Here is a 19,746-nt window from a genome sequence, read left to right as displayed (position 1 = left end):
ACACCATTCTTTACCTTGCGGCATTCCCATCTTTTGCCATCAGTGCAAACAATCTCGATGTCTCAATCCTGCTTCCTTCCTTCCCCATTCACTCCCTCCACCCCCTACGCCCGCCACGTTTATTCACTCTCACGCTAACCAATCTTTACAAAGTCAACAACAAATCCACACATTTTACAACAACCGAATCTCTCTACAAGTCCTCCACACTCACCCAAACACACTCTCTCAGTCATTACCTCACACTTCCCACACTGCCCTTTTCTCCCTCTCCTCAATATTCACTTCTCTTTTACTGCTCCCTGCTGTTCACAGCACCTACTGTTCTGAGAAAATCTCCACTTTACACAATCCTACCAGCCACGGCCAGCAGAGAGCGCAAAACTCTCTTCATTTTCCTGCCCGAATTCTCCATTGCTCACATTGCCGAAGCTTCCATTGCAACCACCAAGCGTTCAAGCTGCCTCCCGGCTCTTTCCCCTCTCCGTCATCCATTCATTCATTCACTTCGGCAAATGATTCTCCTGCAAAACTGTGCAACACTTGAACTCTCATTCTAACTTCTCTCATGCTGTAGCTACCAGAGAGAAAGAAAGAGGCAGCAAGACTGGCATTTCCATGATGCCACAATCAAGTTGACCAACAGCCCATTTTTCCATCTCCTCACTTCCGAGTATGAGGTCTTAGACAAGACAGCGAGAAATAATAGCAGCCGAGATGCACGTTATTTCCAAGAACGGGGGCCTTACTGGCCTCACTTTACAACTGGCGGTGGTCCAAGTGGCAGATCGGTAAGAAGAAATTTCTCTGTTCCTCTCTGCTGCGATTCTCGCACGCCACTTGAATGCCACCGGTATTCAGTCTTCTGCTTCCCACTCTAATATTGAAAACATATCTTGGCCATTGCTGGAATGGAGCAATATAGTAGCAGAGGTGTAATTTGTTCAAGGGTTCTATCACACAAAATCATGCGACTGCTTTCCCTTACAGTCACAAGAGCATGTAACATAGAAGCTTCCGCAACAGATGTTGAACCATTGCTACTGAACCACCAACAATGCCTACCACTCCATACCACAAATACACTTTTGAAAATCAGATCACAGCACTGTGTTCCTGCTCCCAGTTTATAAGCAGAATCTGAAACTTGAGGACCTAGCACAGAAAGTAGGACAGTGCTGGTCTGAAGCTGCAGAAGGGCTTCTGTGGCACTGCTTGGAATCGTTGGGCTGAACCATATTTCAGAGTTCAGCAGTCATCCTAGCCAAGTATGCTGTCACGGTCACAGACGTGATTGGCATTTGTATAGACGGCTGTGTGTCAAAGAAGAAAATCAGTGCGTTCATCAACCAGAAACCTTGTATGAACTGGGATATCCATTGCCTACTGAAGACCGGGCAGGTGGCATTCAAATTGAATGACTCAGACTTTCATAAGAATTCTGGATACAACCTCTGCAAGGCTATTACAGATGCCAAGAGGCAGTACAGGACTACGTTAGAGACCCAAACTAACCAAATGGACACCCATCGCCTGTCACAAGGCCTACACAGCATAACAGGATGCAAATTGAAGTAGAACAGAATAGCGGAGAAAAACACAGCCTTCCCTGATCTTTTTACAATCCGTTCAAACAGAATGCCAGTGGAATGATACCACCTGCCCCCAACAACCCCAGATCCTCATATTCCTCCAGTCACTGCTGCAGATGTCAGATCGCCTTCTTGAGAGTGAACCCAAGGAAAGCAACTTGTCCGGTGGAGTCCCCAGCCATGCACTTAGATCCTGTGCAGACCAGCTAGCGAGAGAACTTTCTGACATCTTTAACCCCTCGTTGTTACAATCTGAAGTCCCCAACTGCTTCCATTATTCCGGTACCAAAGAAAGCACATGCAATGTGTCTCAATGACTACCGCCTGATGCCTCTGACTTCCATAGTTACAAAGTCCTTTGAGAGGTTAGTCATGGATCACATCAACCCTAGACCCCCAGCCTGCCTCAATCCCTTGCAATCTGCCTACCAGTGCAACAGGTCCACGGTAGATGCCATTTTTCTCATCCTGCACTCATTCGACGAACATCTGAATAATACAGATACCTGTGTCAGGCTTCTACTTATTGATTACAGCTCCACCTTCAACATTATAATACCAACCAAACTAACCTCCAAACTCTGAGACCTAGGTCTTGGGTCTGCTATCTGCAACAGGATCCTCAACCTCTTGATCCATAGACTGCAGTCAGTAAAGAAAGATAACATCACCTCCTCTGCGATGCGCCTCAACACCGGCGCCTCCCAAGAATACGTACTCAAGCTCCTACTGCACTCCCTGTACACTCGGGACTGTGTGGCACAATTTCATCCGAATGCCATTTACAAGTTCACTGAAAACACTACCATTGTATGACAGATATCAGACAACCATGAGTTAGCATACAGAAAGAAGATAGGATGCTTGATCTTATGATGCAAAGATAACAATCTCTCCTCCAAAGTGGTGGGCAAAACTAAGGAGCTTGATCATCGACCTCCGGAAGAAAGAAGAACAACATGACCCTACTTACATCAATGGAGCTGAGGTGGAGAGGGTCGATAGCGTCAAATTCCTTGGAGTGATGATAACCAGCAACCTGCACTGAACCTCCCACAGAGGTGTGATAATCAAGAAGGCACAACAATGCCTCTTCTTCCTCTGAACGCTTATGAAATTCAGCATGTCTGTAAGGACCCTCACTAACTCTTATAGATTCATCATAGAAAGCATTCTACCCAGCTACATCATGGCTGGTACAGTAATTGCTCTACCCATGGCCATAAGAACCTACAGAAAGTTATGTGAACAGCCCAGACAATCACACAAGCCATGGACTCCCTCTACGTATACTGTAGTTCCGGAATGGCAGCTAGCGTCAACAGTGACACCTCCAATCCTGGTATTAATCTCTTCCAACCTCTTCCATCACGCAGAAGATACAAAAGCTTAAACGCACATACCAGTGGGTTCCAGAACAAATTTTTACCCGCTGTTATTCGTCTGTCGAATGGGTCTCTCAAATTTCAAATCTAATGGCGATCTCTTTTTGTCCTCTCCTTGCAGCCATAACTTTCTCTGCCTTGCTCTGTTCAATCACCCTATGATCTGCTTATTCTGTACACAAAACACAACTTTCAACTGCACTTAGGTATGTGTGACAACGATAAATCACATCAAATCAAGTGCAACAGCCTGCTCGACTTACACAGTGACTGCAGTGGAGCTGTTGTCACCACTTGCAACTGACAAAGTCCAGCTGCATACATGACATGGATAAACAAACAGCATTAACATTTTGCGTCTGAAATGTTTTCTTCAGAACTGAACAGTCTTGGAATTTAAACATTTTTATGCTGTTGAGAGAAGGGGAGAAACATTAAGTAGAATAAATGGTAATGGTGCTCAGAGCAGGAGACAAAAAGAGTGGTAATGTTAATAAAAGTGAGATGGAAATGTAAAATGCATGGAGATACTAGGTGCAAAAGAGAGAAAGAAAATCTATTCTGTTGAGAGTGAAACAACACGATACATTTTTTTTTAAAAAGCAATGGAGGTGAAGGAAGGAGTCAGTTTCTAAACCAACTGGAGGGGTAGTTGTCATGCTGTGAAGTTTGTTGACTCAATGTTTAGGGCTAGCATAGGGAGATGTGACATGAAAATGTGATGTTGTTCCTCCAGTTGACATTGAACATTAATACAACACTACAGCACACCCAGGATGGGAATTTTAGCATGGGAACATGATGGTTTAAGTGAAAAGGCAAACAACTGGCTGGTGAGTGTCATAATTAGGGATTGGGCATAGGTATGACATCATCGATATATCAGAGAAAGAGTTGTTGGTAGTCTCGGAATAGAAACACAACAAGGCATGTTTCACATACTGAGTTGAGAGTGTGATGCTGGAAATGCACAGCTGGTCAGGCAGCATCCGAGGAGCAGGAGAATTGACATTCAGGCATAAGCCCTTCATCAGGAATGAGAAGTTCTCATCTTTTCCATGTTCCAAATACCAACAAAGGCACAAGCATAGCCTGGGACATATGTGGTTGTCTATACTTTGAGTGCTGTCATCTTGAGGTTGTACAGGACATGAGTGAGACCTAGGATGGGGGAATTTCAAGAACAGGGGATATATTTTTAAGGTGAGAGGAGGGAGATTTTAAAAAGACATGAGGGGCAATTTATTTTTACACAGAAGGTGATTCACATGTGGAATGAACTTCCTGAGGAAATCCTGAATGTTGAGCACAATTGCAAAGTTTAAAAGACACCTAGGTAAATATATGAATAGCAAAGATTTGGAGAGATAGGAGTAGACATTTTTTCCTAGATTTGCTTAAGAAATGTTGTAAGGAGAAAGCCGGGAACTATTGGCCTGTCTGACTTTGGTTGTGGGTAGATTGATGGAGGTGATTTTAAAACATAAACTTTATGGACATTTAGAGAGACATAAATTGATTCGGGATAGTCAGCGTGGCTTTGTGTGAGAAAAATAATTTCTCACAAACATGCTTGCAGTTTTGAAGAAGTTACCAAAACGATTGATGAAGGCAGAACAGTAGATATTGTTTACTTGGACTTTAGTAGAACTTTTGACAAGGTTCCACATTATAGACTAATTAGTAAAGTTAGGTCACAAGATTGAGCTTGCCAATTGGACGCATTACTGGCTTAATTGCAGGAGAAAGAGACTAGTGGTTGAGGGTTGCTTTCAGATTGAAGGCCTGTCACCAGAGTGTTCCACAAGGATCGGTTCTGGGAAATCTTTTGTTTGTCATCTATATGAATGATTTGGATGAGCATATAGAAGGCATGGTTAGTCAGCTTGCAGACAGCACCAAAAGTGGTAGCGTAGTAGCCAGTGAAATAGGTTTCCTAAGATTACGAAGGGATCTTGTTCAAATGGGTCAATGGGTTCAAAAATGGCAGATGGTGTTCAATCTGGATAAATGCAAGGTATTGCATTTGGGTTCAACAAATAAGGGTAGGACACATAGGGCACAACCAAAAGTAGGGCCTTGGTTGTGTTTATACACAAGTAGTGTTGGTAGAACAGAGAGGCCAATGGGTTCAGGTACACCATTCCTTGAAGTTTCCATCACATATAGACAGGGTGGTTCAAGAGACATTTTGCACGCTGTGCCTTCATTGCTCAATCCTTTGAGTATAGGCGTTGAAAAGTCACGTTGTGTTTGGGCAGGACATTGGTGAGACATCTTCTGGAATATAGTGTTCAGTTCTGTTTGCCAAGTAATAGGAAAGATATTTTTAAGCTGGAGGAATTCAGAAGAGGTTTACTGGATTTTGCCAGGTATGGAAAGTTTGAGCTGTAAAGAAAGGCTGGATAGACTGGGTAGGAACAAATTACTGCAGATGCTGGAATCTGTAACAGGAAACAAAAAGTGTTGGAGATCACAATGGTCGATGGAGAGAAAGCAAGCTCGTGTTATGAATCTCGATGAATCTACATCAGAGCTGAAGTGAAGTGAAGCGATAGGCTGGAACCTTTTACACTGGAGAGTAGCAGGTCAAGTGGAAACCTTATGGACGTTTATAAAATAAAATAATGAAGGGTATAGATAGGATGAAGAGTAGTTGTCTTTTTCCTCGGATGGGGGATTTCAGGAGAGGGGGCACATTTTAAGGGCAGAAGTGCGAGAGTTAAAAAAGACATGAGGGGCATCTTTTTTTCCATAGAGGGTGGGGGTTAGCCAGTGGAATGAAGTTCCTGAGGAACTGATGGATGTGGGCACCGTTACAATGTTTAAAAGATATTTGGGTAAGTACATGAAAAGGGAAAGTTTGGATCTGGACCAGTAGCATGAGCTACGGCGAGTTTAGTTTGAGATTATGTTCGGCACAGAGTGATTGGGCTGAAGGGTTTGTTTCCGTACTGCATGACTCGATGACTCTCTGTGAAACTGCGTCCGCCTGTTGTCTTTGCAGCAATGTCTGCAGTGGAGCTGTTGCTGCCGTTTGAACTGAAGGCAACTGAGAGAAGCGTCACGCGATCGCCGGGGGCTGTGGCGCGCGCCTGTAATCCCGCTGCTGGGAGGCTGAGGCTGCCGGATGACTTGAGGTTGGGAGTTCTGGGCTGTTGTGGTCTGTGTCGATCGGGTGCCCACACTCAGGGCAGTGTCCACATGGTGCTCCTCGGGGAACTCGGGTGTACCAGGTGTGCTGCAGAGGGGTGAACCGGCCCAGGTCGGAAACGGAGCAGGTCAAAGCCCCCGCACTGCTCAGTAGTGGGATAGCACCTGTGAATGGATGCAGCAGTGCAGCCTGACCAATACAGTGAGACGCAGTCTTTTACACCATTCTTTACCTTGCGGCATTCCCATCTTTTGCCATCAGTGCAAACAATCTCGATGTCTCAATCCTGCTTCCTTCCTTCCCCATTCACTCCCTCCACCCCCTACGCCCGCCACGTTTATTCACTCTCACGCTAACCAATCTTTACAAAGTCAACAACAAATCCACACATTTTACAACAACCGAATCTCTCTACAAGTCCTCCACACTCACCCAAACACACTCTCTCAGTCATTACCTCACACTTCCCACACTGCCCTTTTCTCCCTCTCCTCAATATTCACTTCTCTTTTACTGCTCCCTGCTGTTCACAGCACCTACTGTTCTGAGAAAATCTCCACTTTACACAATCCTACCAGCCACGGCCAGCAGAGAGCGCAAAACTCTCTTCATTTTCCTGCCCGAATTCTCCATTGCTCACATTGCCGAAACTTCCATTGCAACCACCAAGCGTTCAAGCTGCCTCCCGGCTCTTTCCCCTCTCCGTCATCCATTCATTCATTCACTTCGGCAAATGATTCTCCTGCAAAACTGTGCAACACTTGAACTCTCATTCTAACTTCTCTCATGCTGTAGCTACCAGAGAGAAAGAAAGAGGCAGCAAGACTGGCATTTCCATGATGCCACAATCAAGTTGACCAACAGCCCATTTTTCCATCTCCTCACTTCCGAGTATGAGGTCTTAGACAAGACAGCGAGAAATAATAGCAGCCGAGATGCACGTTATTTCCAAGAACGGGGGCCTTACTGGCCTCACTTTACAACTGGCGGTGGTCCAAGTGGCAGATCGGTTAGAAGAAAGTTCTCTGTTCCTCTCTGCTGCGATTCTCGCACGCCACTTGAATGCCACCGGTATTCAGTCTTCTGCTTCCCACTCTAATATTGAAAACATATCTTGGCCATTGCTGGAATGGAGCAATATAGTAGCAGAGGTGTAATTTGTTCAAGGGTTCTATCACACAAAATCATGCGACTGCCTTCCCTTACAGTCACAAGAGCATGTAACATAGAAGCTTCCGCAACAGATGTTGAACCATTGCTACTGAACCACCAACAATGCCTACCACTCCATACCACAAATACACTTTTGAAAATCAGATCACAGCACTGTGTTCCTGCTCCCAGTTTATAAGCAGAATCTGAAACTTGAGGACCTAGCACAGAAAGTAGGACAGTGCTGGTCTGAAGCTGCGGAAGGGCTTCTGTGGCGCTGCTTGGAATCGTTGGGCTGAACCATATTTCAGAGTTCAGCAGTCATCCTAGCCAAGTATGCTGTCACGGTCACAGACGTGATTGGCACTTGTATAGACGGCTGTGTGTCAAAGAAGAAAATCAGTGCGTTCATCAACCAGAAACCTTGTATGAACTGGGATATCCATTGCCTACTGAAGACCGGGCAGGTGGCATTCAAATTGAATGACTCAGACTTTCATAAGAATTCTGGATACAACCTCTGCAAGGCTATTACAGATGCCAAGAGGCAGTACAGGACTACGTTAGAGACCCAAACTAACCAAATGGACACCCATCGCCTGTCACAAGGCCTACACAGCATAACAGGATGCAAATTGAAGTAGAACAGAATAGCGGAGAAAAACACAGCCTTCCCTGATCTTTTTACAATCCGTTCAAACAGAATGCCAGTGGAATGATACCACCTGCCCCCAACAACCCCAGATCCTCATATTCCTCCAGTCACTGCTGCAGATGTCAGATCGCCTTCTTGAGAGTGAACCCAAGGAAAGCAACTTGTCCGGTGGAGTCCCCAGCCATGCACTTAGATCCTGTGCAGACCAGCTAGCGAGAGAACTTTCTGACATCTTTAACCCCTCGTTGTTACAATCTGAAGTCCCCAACTGCTTCCATTATTCCGGTACCAAAGAAAGCACATGCAATGTGTCTCAATGACTACCGCCTGATGCCTCTGACTTCCATAGTTACAAAGTCCTTTGAGAGGTTAGTCATGGATCACATCAACCCTAGACCCCCAGCCTGCCTCAATCCCTTGCAATCTGCCTACCAGTGCAACAGGTCCACGGTAGATGCCATTTTTCTCATCCTGCACTCATTCGACGAACATCTGAATAATACAGATACCTGTGTCAGGCTTCTACTTATTGATTACAGCTCCACCTTGAACATTATAATACCAACCAAACTAACCTCCAAACTCTGAGACCTAGGTCTTGGGTCTGCTATCTGCAACAGGATCCTCAACCTCTTGATCCATAGACTGCAGTCAGTAAAGAAAGATAACATCACCTCCTCTGCGATGCGCCTCAACACCGGCGCCTCCCAAGAATACGTACTCAAGCTCCTACTGCACTCCCTGTACACTCGGGACTGTGTGGCACAATTTCATCCGAATGCCATTTACAAGTTCACTGAAAACACTACCATTGTATGACAGATATCAGACAACCATGAGTTAGCATACAGAAAGAAGATAGGATGCTTGATCTTATGATGCAAAGATAACAATCTCTCCTCCAAAGTGGTGGGCAAAACTAAGGAGCTTGATCATCGACCTCCGGAAGAAAGAAGAACAACATGACCCTACTTACATCAATGGAGCTGAGGTGGAGAGGGTCGATAGCGTCAAATTCCTTGGAGTGATGATAACCAGCAACCTGCACTGAACCTCCCACAGAGGTGTGATAATCAAGAAGGCACAACAATGCCTCTTCTTCCTCTGAACGCTTATGAAATTCAGCATGTCTGTAAGGACCCTCACTAACTCTTATAGATTCATCATAGAAAGCATTCTACCCAGCTACATCATGGCTGGTACAGTAATTGCTCTACCCATGGCCATAAGAACCTACAGAAAGTTATGTGAACAGCCCAGACAATCACACAAGCCATGGACTCCCTCTACGTATACTGTAGTTCCGGAATGGCAGCTAGCGTCAACAGTGACACCTCCAATCCTGGTATTAATCTCTTCCAACCTCTTCCATCACGCAGAAGATACAAAAGCTTAAACGCACATACCAGTGGGTTCCAGAACAAATTTTTACCCGCTGTTATTCGTCTGTCGAATGGGTCTCTCAAATTTCAAATCTAATGGCGATCTCTTTTTGTCCTCTCCTTGCAGCCATAACTTTCTCTGCCTTGCTCTGTTCAATCACCCTATGATCTGCTTATTCTGTACACAAAACACAACTTTCAACTGCACTTAGGTATGTGTGACAACGATAAATCACATCAAATCAAGTGCAACAGCCTGCTCGACTTACACAGTGACTGCAGTGGAGCTGTTGTCACCACTTGCAACTGACAAAGTCCAGCTGCATACATGACATGGATAAACAAACAGCATTAACATTTTGCGTCTGAAATGTTTTCTTCAGAACTGAACAGTCTTGGAATTTAAACATTTTTATGCTGTTGAGAGAAGGGGAGAAACATTAAGTAGAATAAATGGTAATGGTGCTCAGAGCAGGAGACAAAAAGAGTGGTAATGTTAGTAAAAGTGAGATGGAAATGTAAAATGCATGGAGATACTAGGTGCAAAAGAGAGAAAGAAAATCTATTCTGTTGAGAGTGAAACAACACGATACATTTTTTTTTAAAAAGCAATGGAGGTGAAGGAAGGAGTCAGTTTCTAAACCAACTGGAGGGGTAGTTGTCATGCTGTGAAGTTTGTTGACTCAATGTTTAGGGCTAGCATAGGGAGATGTGACATGAAAATGTGATGTTGTTCCTCCAGTTGACATTGAACATTAATACAACACTACAGCACACCCAGGATGGGAATTTTAGCATGGGAACATGATGGTTTAAGTGAAAAGGCAAACAACTGGCTGGTGAGTGTCATAATTAGGGATTGGGCATAGGTATGACATCATCGATATATCAGAGAAAGAGTTGTTGGTAGTCTCGGAATAGAAACACAACAAGGCATGTTTCACATACTGAGTTGAGAGTGTGATGCTGGAAATGCACAGCTGGTCAGGCAGCATCCGAGGAGCAGGAGAATTGACATTCAGGCATAAGCCCTTCATCAGGAATGAGAAGTTCTCATCTTTTCCATGTTCCAAATACCAACAAAGGCACAAGCATAGCCTGGGACATATGTGGTTGTCTATACTTTGAGTGCTGTCATCTTGAGGTTGTACAGGACATGAGTGAGACCTAGGATGGGGGAATTTCAAGAACAGGGGATATATTTTTAAGGTGAGAGGAGGGAGATTTTAAAAAGACATGAGGGGCAATTTATTTTTACACAGAAGGTGATTCACATGTGGAATGAACTTCCTGAGGAAATCCTGAATGTTGAGCACAATTGCAAAGTTTAAAAGACACCTAGGTAAATATATGAATAGCAAAGATTTGGAGAGATAGGAGTAGACATTTTTTCCTAGATTTGCTTAAGAAATGTTGTAAGGAGAAAGCCGGGAACTATTGGCCTGTCTGACTTTGGTTGTGGGTAGATTGATGGAGGTGATTTTAAAACATAAACTTTATGGACATTTAGAGAGACATAAATTGATTCGGGATAGTCAGCGTGGCTTTGTGTGAGAAAAATAATTTCTCACAAACATGCTTGCAGTTTTGAAGAAGTTACCAAAACGATTGATGAAGGCAGAACAGTAGATATTGTTTACTTGGACTTTAGTAGAACTTTTGACAAGGTTCCACATTATAGACTAATTAGTAAAGTTAGGTCACAAGATTGAGCTTGCCAATTGGACGCATTACTGGCTTAATTGCAGGAGAAAGAGACTAGTGGTTGAGGGTTGCTTTCAGATTGAAGGCCTGTCACCAGAGTGTTCCACAAGGATCGGTTCTGGGAAATCTTTTGTTTGTCATCTATATGAATGATTTGGATGAGCATATAGAAGGCATGGTTAGTCAGCTTGCAGACAGCACCAAAAGTGGTAGCGTAGTAGCCAGTGAAATAGGTTTCCTAAGATTACGAAGGGATCTTGTTCAAATGGGTCAATGGGTTCAAAAATGGCAGATGGTGTTCAATCTGGATAAATGCAAGGTATTGCATTTGGGTTCAACAAATAAGGGTAGGACACATAGGGCACAACCAAAAGTAGGGCCTTGGTTGTGTTTATACACAAGTAGTGTTGGTAGAACAGAGAGGCCAATGGGTTCAGGTACACCATTCCTTGAAGTTTCCATCACATATAGACAGGGTGGTTCAAGAGACATTTTGCACGCTGTGCCTTCATTGCTCAATCCTTTGAGTATAGGCGTTGAAAAGTCACGTTGTGTTTGGGCAGGACATTGGTGAGACATCTTCTGGAATATAGTGTTCAGTTCTGTTTGCCAAGTAATAGGAAAGATATTTTTAAGCTGGAGGAATTCAGAAGAGGTTTACTGGATTTTGCCAGGTATGGAAAGTTTGAGCTGTAAAGAAAGGCTGGATAGACTGGGTAGGAACAAATTACTGCAGATGCTGGAATCTGTAACAGGAAACAAAAAGTGTTGGAGATCACAATGGTCGATGGAGAGAAAGCAAGCTCGTGTTATGAATCTCGATGAATCTACATCAGAGCTGAAGTGAAGTGAAGCGATAGGCTGGAACCTTTTACACTGGAGAGTAGCAGGTCAAGTGGAAACCTTATGGACGTTTATAAAATAAAATAATGAAGGGTATAGATAGGATGAAGAGTAGTTGTCTTTTTCCTCGGATGGGGGATTTCAGGAGAGGGGGCACATTTTAAGGGCAGAAGTGCGAGAGTTAAAAAAGACATGAGGGGCATCTTTTTTTCCATAGAGGGTGGGGGTTAGCCAGTGGAATGAAGTTCCTGAGGAACTGATGGATGTGGGCACCGTTACAATGTTTAAAAGATATTTGGGTAAGTACATGAAAAGGGAAAGTTTGGATCTGGACCAGTAGCATGAGCTACGGCGAGTTTAGTTTGAGATTATGTTCGGCACAGAGTGATTGGGCTGAAGGGTTTGTTTCCGTACTGCATGACTCGATGACTCTCTGTGAAACTGCGTCCGCCTGTTGTCTTTGCAGCAATGTCTGCAGTGGAGCTGTTGCTGCCGTTTGAACTGAAGGCAACTGAGGGAAGCGTCACGCGATCGCCGGGGGCTGTGGCGCGCGCCTGTAATCCCGCTGCTGGGAGGCTGAGGCTGCCGGATGACTTGAGGTTGGGAGTTCTGGGCTGTTGTGGTCTGTGTCGATCGGGTGCCCACACTCAGGGCAGTGTCCACATGGTGCTCCTCGGGGAACTCGGGTGTACCAGGTGTGCTGCAGAGGGGTGAACCGGCCCAGGTCGGAAACGGAGCAGGTCAAAGCCCCAGCACTGCTCAGTAGTGGGATAGCACCTGTGAATAGATGCAGCAGTGCAGCCTGACCAATACAGTGAGACGCAGTCTTTTACACCATTCTTTACCTTGCGGCATTCCCATCTTTTGCCATCAGTGCAAACAATCTCGATGTCTCAATCCTGCTTCCTTCCTTCCCCACTCACTCCCTCCACCCCCTACGCCCGCCACGTTTATTCACTCTCACGATAACCAATCTTTACAAAGTCAACAACAAATCCACACATTTTACAAAAACCGAATCTCTCTACAAGTCCTCCACACTCACCCAAACACACTCTCTCAGTCATTACCTCACACTTCCCACACTGCCCTTTTCTCCCTCTCCTCAATATTCACTTCTCTTTTACTGCTCCCTGCTGTTCACAGCACCTACTGTTCTGAGAAAATCTCCACTTTACACAATCCTACCAGCCACGGCCAGCAGAGAGCGCAAAACTCTCTTCATTTTCCTGCCCGAATTCTCCATTGCTCACATTGCCGAAACTTCCATTGCAACCACCAAGCGTTCAAGCTGCCTCCCGGCTCTTTCCCCTCTCCGTCATCCATTCATTCATTCACTTCGGCAAATGATTCTCCTGCAAAATTGTGCAACACTTGAACTCTCATTCTAACTTCTCTCATGCTGTAGCTACCAGAGAGAAAGAAAGAGGCAGCAAGACTGGCATTTCCATGATGCCACAATCAAGTTGACCAACAGCCCATTTTTCCATCTCCTCACTTCCGAGTATGAGGTCTTAGACAAGACAGCGAGAAATAAAAGCAGCCGAGATGCACGTTATTTCCAAGAACGGGGGCCTTACTGGCCTCACTTTACAACTGGCGGTGGTCCAAGTGGCAGATCGGTTAGAAGAAAGTTCTCTGTTCCTCTCTGCTGCGATTCTCGCACGCCACTTGAATGCCACCGGTATTCAGTCTTCTGCTTCCCACTCTAGTATTGAAAACATATCTTGGCCATTGCTGGAATGGAGCAATATAGTAGCAGAGGTGTAATTTGTTCAAGGGTTCTATCACACAAAATCATGCGACTGCCTTCCCTTACAGTCACAAGAGCATGTAACATAGAAGCTTCCGCAACAGATGTTGAACCATTGCTACTGAACCACCAACAATGCCTACCACTCCATACCACAAATACACTTTTGAAAATCAGATCACAGCACTGTGTTCCTGCTCCCAGTTTATAAGCAGAATCTGAAACTTGAGGACCTAGCACAGAAAGTAGGACAGTGCTGGTCTGAAGCTGCGGAAGGGCTTCTGTGGCACTGCTTGGAATCGTTGGGCTGAACCATATTTCAGAGTTCAGCAGTCATCCTAGCCAAGTATGCTGTCACGGTCACAGACGTGATTGGCACTTGTATAGACGGCTGTGTGTCAAAGAAGAAAATCAGTGCGTTCATCAACCAGAAACCTTGTATGAACTGGGATATCCATTGCCTACTGAAGACCGGGCAGGTGGCATTCAAATTGAATGACTCAGACTTTCATAAGAATTCTGGATACAACCTCTGCAAGGCTATTACAGATGCCAAGAGGCAGTACAGGACTACGTTAGAGACCCAAACTAACCAAATGGACACCCATCGCCTGTCACAAGGCCTACACAGCATAACAGGTTGCAAATTGAAGTAGAACAGAATAGCGGAGAAAAACACAGCCTTCCCTGATCTTTTTACAATCCGTTCAAACAGAATGCCAGTGGAATGATACCACCTGCCCCCAACAACCCCAGATCCTCATATTCCTCCAGTCACTGCTGCAGATGTCAGATCGCCTTCTTGAGAGTGAACCCAAGGAAAGCAACTTGTCCGGTGGAGTCCCCAGCCATGCACTTAGATCCTGTGCAGACCAGCTAGCGAGAGAACTTTCTGACATCTTTAACCCCTCGTTGTTACAATCTGAAGTCCCCAACTGCTTCCATTATTCCGGTACCAAAGAAAGCACATGCAATGTGTCTCAATGACTACCGCCTGATGCCTCTGACTTCCATAGTTACAAAGTCCTTTGAGAGGTTAGTCATGGATCACATCAACCCTAGACCCCCAGCCTGCCTCAATCCCTTGCAATCTGCCTACCAGTGCAACAGGTCCACGGTAGATGCCATTTTTCTCATCCTGCACTCATTCGACGAACATCTGAATAATACAGATACCTGTGTCAGGCTTCTACTTATTGATTACAGCTCCACCTTCAACATTATAATACCAACCAAACTAACCTCCAAACTCTGAGACCTAGGTCTTGGGTCTGCTATCTGCAACAGGATCCTCAACCTCTTGATCCATAGACTGCAGTCAGTAAAGAAAGATAACATCACCTCCTCTGCGATGCGCCTCAACACCGGCGCCTCCCAAGAATACGTACTCAAGCTCCTACTGCACTCCCTGTACACTCGGGACTGTGTGGCACAATTTCATCCGAATGCCATTTACAAGTTCACTGAAAACACTACCATTGTATGACAGATATCAGACAGCATACAGAAAGAAGATAGGATGCTTGATCTTATGATGCAAAGATAACAATCTCTCCTCCAAAGTGGTGGGCAAAACTAAGGAGCTTGATCATCGACCTCCGGAAGAAAGAAGAACAACATGACCCTACTTACATCAATGGAGCTGAGGTGGAGAGGGTCGATAGCGTCAAATTCCTTGGAGTGATGATAACCAGCAACCTGCACTGAACCTCCCACAGAGGTGTGATAATCAAGAAGGCACAACAATGCCTCTTCTTCCTCTGAACGCTTATGAAATTCAGCATGACTGTAAGGACCCTCACTAACTCTTATAGATGCATCATAGAAAGCATTCTACCCAGCTACATCATGGCTGGTACAGTAATTGCTCTACCCATGGCCATAAGAACCTACAGAAAGTTATGTGAACAGCCCAGACAATCACACAAGCCATGGACTCCCTCTACGTATACTGTAGTTCCGGAATGGCAGCTAGCGTCAACAGTGACACCTCCAATCCTGGTATTAATCTCTTCCAACCTCTTCCATCACGCAGAAGATACAAAAGCTTAAACACACATACCAGTGGGTTCCAGAACAAATTTTTACCCGCTGTTATTCGTCTGTCGAATGGGTCTCTCAAATTTCAAATCTAATGGCGATCTCTTTTTGTCCTCTCCTTGCAGCCATAACTTTCTCTGCCTTGCTCTGTTCAATCACCCTATGATCTGCTTATTCTGTACACAAAACACAACTTTCAACTGCACTTAGGTATGTGTGACAACGATAAATCACATCAAATCAAGTGCAACAGCCTGCTCGACTTACACAGTGACTGCAGTGGAGCTGTTGTCACCACTTGCAACTGACAAAGTCCAGCTGCATACATGACATGGATAAACAAACAGCATTAACATTTTGCGTCTGAAATGTTTTCTTCAGAACTGAACAGTCTTGGAATTTAAACATTTTTATGCTGTTGAGAGAAGGGGAGAAACATTAAGTAGAATAAATGGTAATGGTGCTCAGAGCAGGAGACAAAAAGAGTGGTAATGTTAGTAAAAGTGAGATGGAAATGTAAAATGCATGGAGATACTAGGTGCAAAAGAGAGAAAGAAAATCTATTCTGTTGAGAGTGAAACAACACGATACATTTTTTTTTAAAAAGCAATGGAGGTGAAGGAAGGAGTCAGTTTCTAAACCAACTGGAGGGGTAGATGTCATGCTGTGAAGTTTGTTGACTCAATGTTCAGGGCTAGCATAGGGAGATGTGACATGAAAATGTGATGTTGTTCCTCCAGTTCACATTGAACATTAATACAACACTATAGCACACCCAGGATGGGAATTTTAGCATGGGAACATGATGGTTTAAGTGAAAAGGCAAACAACTGGCTGGTGAGTGTCATAATTAGGGATTGGGCACAGGTATGACATCATCGATATATCAGAGAAAGAGTTGTTGGTAGTCTCGGAATAGAAACACAACAAGGCATGTTTCACATACTGAGTTGAGAGTGTGATGCTGCAAATGCACAGCTGGTCAGGCAGCATCCGAGGAGCAGGAGAATTGACATTCAGGCATAAGCCCTTCATCAGGAATGAGAAGTTCTCATCTTTTCCATGTTCCAAATACCAACAAAGGCACAAGCATAGCCTGGGACATATGTGGTTATCTATACTTTGAGTGCTGTCATCTTGAGGTTGTACAGGACATGAGTGAGACCTAGGATGGGGGAATTTCAAGAACAGGGGATATATTTTTAAGGTGAGAGGAGGGAGATTTTAAAAAGACATGAGGGGCAATTTATTTTTACACAGAAGGTGATTCACATGTGGAATGAACTTCCTGAGGAAATCCTGAATGTTGAGCACAATTGCAAAGTTTAAAAGACACCTAGGTAAATATATGAATAGCAAAGGTTTGGAGAGATAGGAGTAGACATTTTTTCCTAGATTTGCTTAAGAAATGTTGTAAGGAGAAAGCCGGGAACTATTGGCCTGTCTGACTTTGGTTGTGGGTAGATTGATGGAGGTGATTTTAAAACATAAACTTTATGGACATTTAGAGAGACATAAATTGATTCGGGATAGTCAGCGTGGCTTTGTGTGAGAGAAATAATTTCTCACAAACATGCTTGCAGTTTTGAAGAAGTTACCAAAACGATTGATGAAGGCAGAACAGTAGATATTGTTTACTTGGACTTTAGTAGAACTTTTGACAAGGTTCCACATTATAGACTAATTAGTAAAGTTAGGTCACAAGATTGAGCTTGCCAATTGGACGCATTACTGGCTTAATGGCAGGAGAAAGAGACTAGTGGTTGAGGGTTGCTTTCAGATTGAAGGCCTGTCACCAGAGTGTTCCACAAGGATCGGTTCTGGGAAATATTTTGTTTGTCATCTATATGAATGATTTGGATGAGCATATAGAAGGCATGGTTAGTCAGCTTGCAGACAGCACCAAAAGTGGTAGCGTAGTAGCCAGTGAAATAGGTTTCCTAAGATTACAAAGGGATCTTGTTCAAATGGGTCAATGGGTTCAAAAATGGCAGATGGTGTTCAATCTGGATAAATGCAAGGTATTGCATTTGGGTTCAACAAATAAGGGTAGGACACATAGGGCACAACCAAAAGTAGGGCCTTGGTTGTGTTTATACACAAGTAGTGTTGGTAGAACAGAGAGGCCAATGGGTTCAGGTACGCCATTCCTTGAAGTTTCCATCACATATAGACAGGGTGGTTCAAGAGACATTTTGCACGCTGTGCCTTCATTGCTCAATCCTTTGAGTATAGGCGTTGAAAAGTCACGTTGTGTTTGGGCAGGACATTGGTGAGACATCTTCTGGAATATAGTGTTCAGTTCTGTTTGCCAAGTAATAGGAAGGATATTTTTAAGCTGGAGGAATTCAGAAGAGGTTTACTGGATTTTGCCAGGTATGGAAAGTTTGAGCTGTAAAGAAAGGCTGGATAGACTGGGTAGGAACAAATTACTGCAGATGCTGGAATCTGTAACAGGAAACAAAAAGTGTTGGAGATCACAATGGTCGATGGAGAGAAAGCAAGCTCGTGTTATGAATCTCGATGAATCTACATCAGAGCTGAAGTGAAGTGAAGCGATAGGCTGGAACCTTTTACACTGGAGAGTAGCAGGTCAAGTGGAAACCTTATGGACGTTTATAAAATAAAATAATGAAGGGTATAGATAGGATGAAGAGTAGTTGTCTTTTTCCTCGAATGGGGGATTTCAGGAGAGGGGGCACATTTTAAGGGCAGAAGTGCGAGAGTTAAAAAAGACATGAGGGGCATCTTTTTTTCCATAGAGGGTGGGGGTGAGCCAGTGGAATGAAGTTCCTGAGGAACTGATGGATGTGGGCACCGTTACAATGTTTAAAAGATATTTGGCTAAGTACATGAAAAGGGAAAGTTTGGATCTGGACCAGTAGCAGTGAGCTACGGCGAGTTTAGTTTGAGATTATGTTCGGCACAGAGTGATTGGGCTGAAGGGTTTGTTTCCGTACTGCATGACTCGATGACTCTCTGTGAAACTGCGTCCGCCTGTTGTCTTTGCAGCAATGTCTGCAGTGGAGCTGTTGCTGCCGTTTGAACTGAAGGCAACTGAGGGAAGCGCCCCGCGATCGCCGGGGGCTGTGGCGCGCGCCTGTAATCCCGCTGCTGGGAGGCTGAGGCTGCCGGATGACTTGAGGTTGGGAGTTCTGGGCTGTTGTGGTCTGTGTCGATCGGGTGCCCACACTCAGGGCAGTGTCCACATGGTGCTCCTCGGGGAACTCGGGTGTACCAGGTGTGCTGCAGAGGGGTGAACCGGCCCAGGTCGGAAACGGAGCAGGTCAAAGCCCCCGCACTGCTCAGTAGTGGGATAGCACCTGTGAATGGATGCAGCAGTGCAGCCTGACCAATACAGTGAGACACAGTCTTTTACACCATTCTTTACCTTGCGGCATTCCCATCTTTTGCCATCAGTGCAAACAATCTCGATGTCTCAATCCTGCTTCCTTCCTTCCCCACTCACTCCCTCCACCCCCTACGCCCGCCACGTTTATTCACTCTCACGATAACCAATCTTTACAAAGTCAACAACAAATCCACACATTTTACAACAACCGAATCTCTCTACAAGTCCTCCACACTCACCCAAACACACTCTCTCAGTCATTACCTCACACTTCCCACACTGCCCTTTTCTACCTCTCCTCAATATTCACTTCTCTTTTACTGCTCCCTGCTGTTCACAGCACCTACTGTTCTGAGAAAATCTCCACTTTACACAATCCTACCAGCCACGGCCAGCAGAGAGCGCAAAACTCTCTTCATTTTCCTGCCCGAATTCTCCATTGCTCACATTGCCGAAACTTCCATTGCAACCACCAAGCGTTCAAGCTGCCTCCCGGCTCTTTCCCCTCTCCGTCATCCATTCATTCATTCACTTCGGCAAATGATTCTCCTGCAAAACTGTGCAACACTTGAACTCTCATTCTAACTTCTCTCATGCTGTAGCTACCAGAGAGAAAGAAAGAGGCAGCAAGACTGGCATTTCCATGATGCCACAATCAAGTTGACCAACAGCCCATTTTTCCATCTCCTCACTTCCGAGTATGAGGTCTTAGACAAGACAGCGAGAAATAATAG

The 19,746-nt window shown here is 44.7% G+C and overlaps 3 non-coding genes across 3 annotated transcripts; all 3 read left to right on the top strand.

Moving 5' to 3' along the window:
- The first annotated feature begins 6,051 nt into the window (after positions 1-6,051).
- LOC148146925 (signal recognition particle RNA) lies at positions 6,052-6,349 on the top strand. The gene has a single exon (XR_015760316.1).
- A 6,051-nt stretch (positions 6,350-12,400) lies between these two features.
- LOC148146924 (signal recognition particle RNA) lies at positions 12,401-12,698 on the top strand. Its single transcript, XR_015760254.1, has one exon.
- A 6,041-nt stretch (positions 12,699-18,739) lies between these two features.
- On the top strand, positions 18,740-19,037 carry LOC148146923 (signal recognition particle RNA). The gene has a single exon (XR_015760261.1).
- Positions 19,038-19,746: the final 709 nt, after the last annotated feature.

This window comes from Chiloscyllium plagiosum, unplaced genomic scaffold (genome assembly GCF_037043375.1).
Source record: "Chiloscyllium plagiosum isolate Xiang-an unplaced genomic scaffold, Cpla_swu_hap1 HiC_scaffold_18, whole genome shotgun sequence".
NCBI classification, from domain to species: domain Eukaryota; kingdom Metazoa; phylum Chordata; class Chondrichthyes; order Orectolobiformes; family Hemiscylliidae; genus Chiloscyllium; species Chiloscyllium plagiosum.
This window is presented reverse-complemented; position numbering and strand designations above follow the sequence as displayed.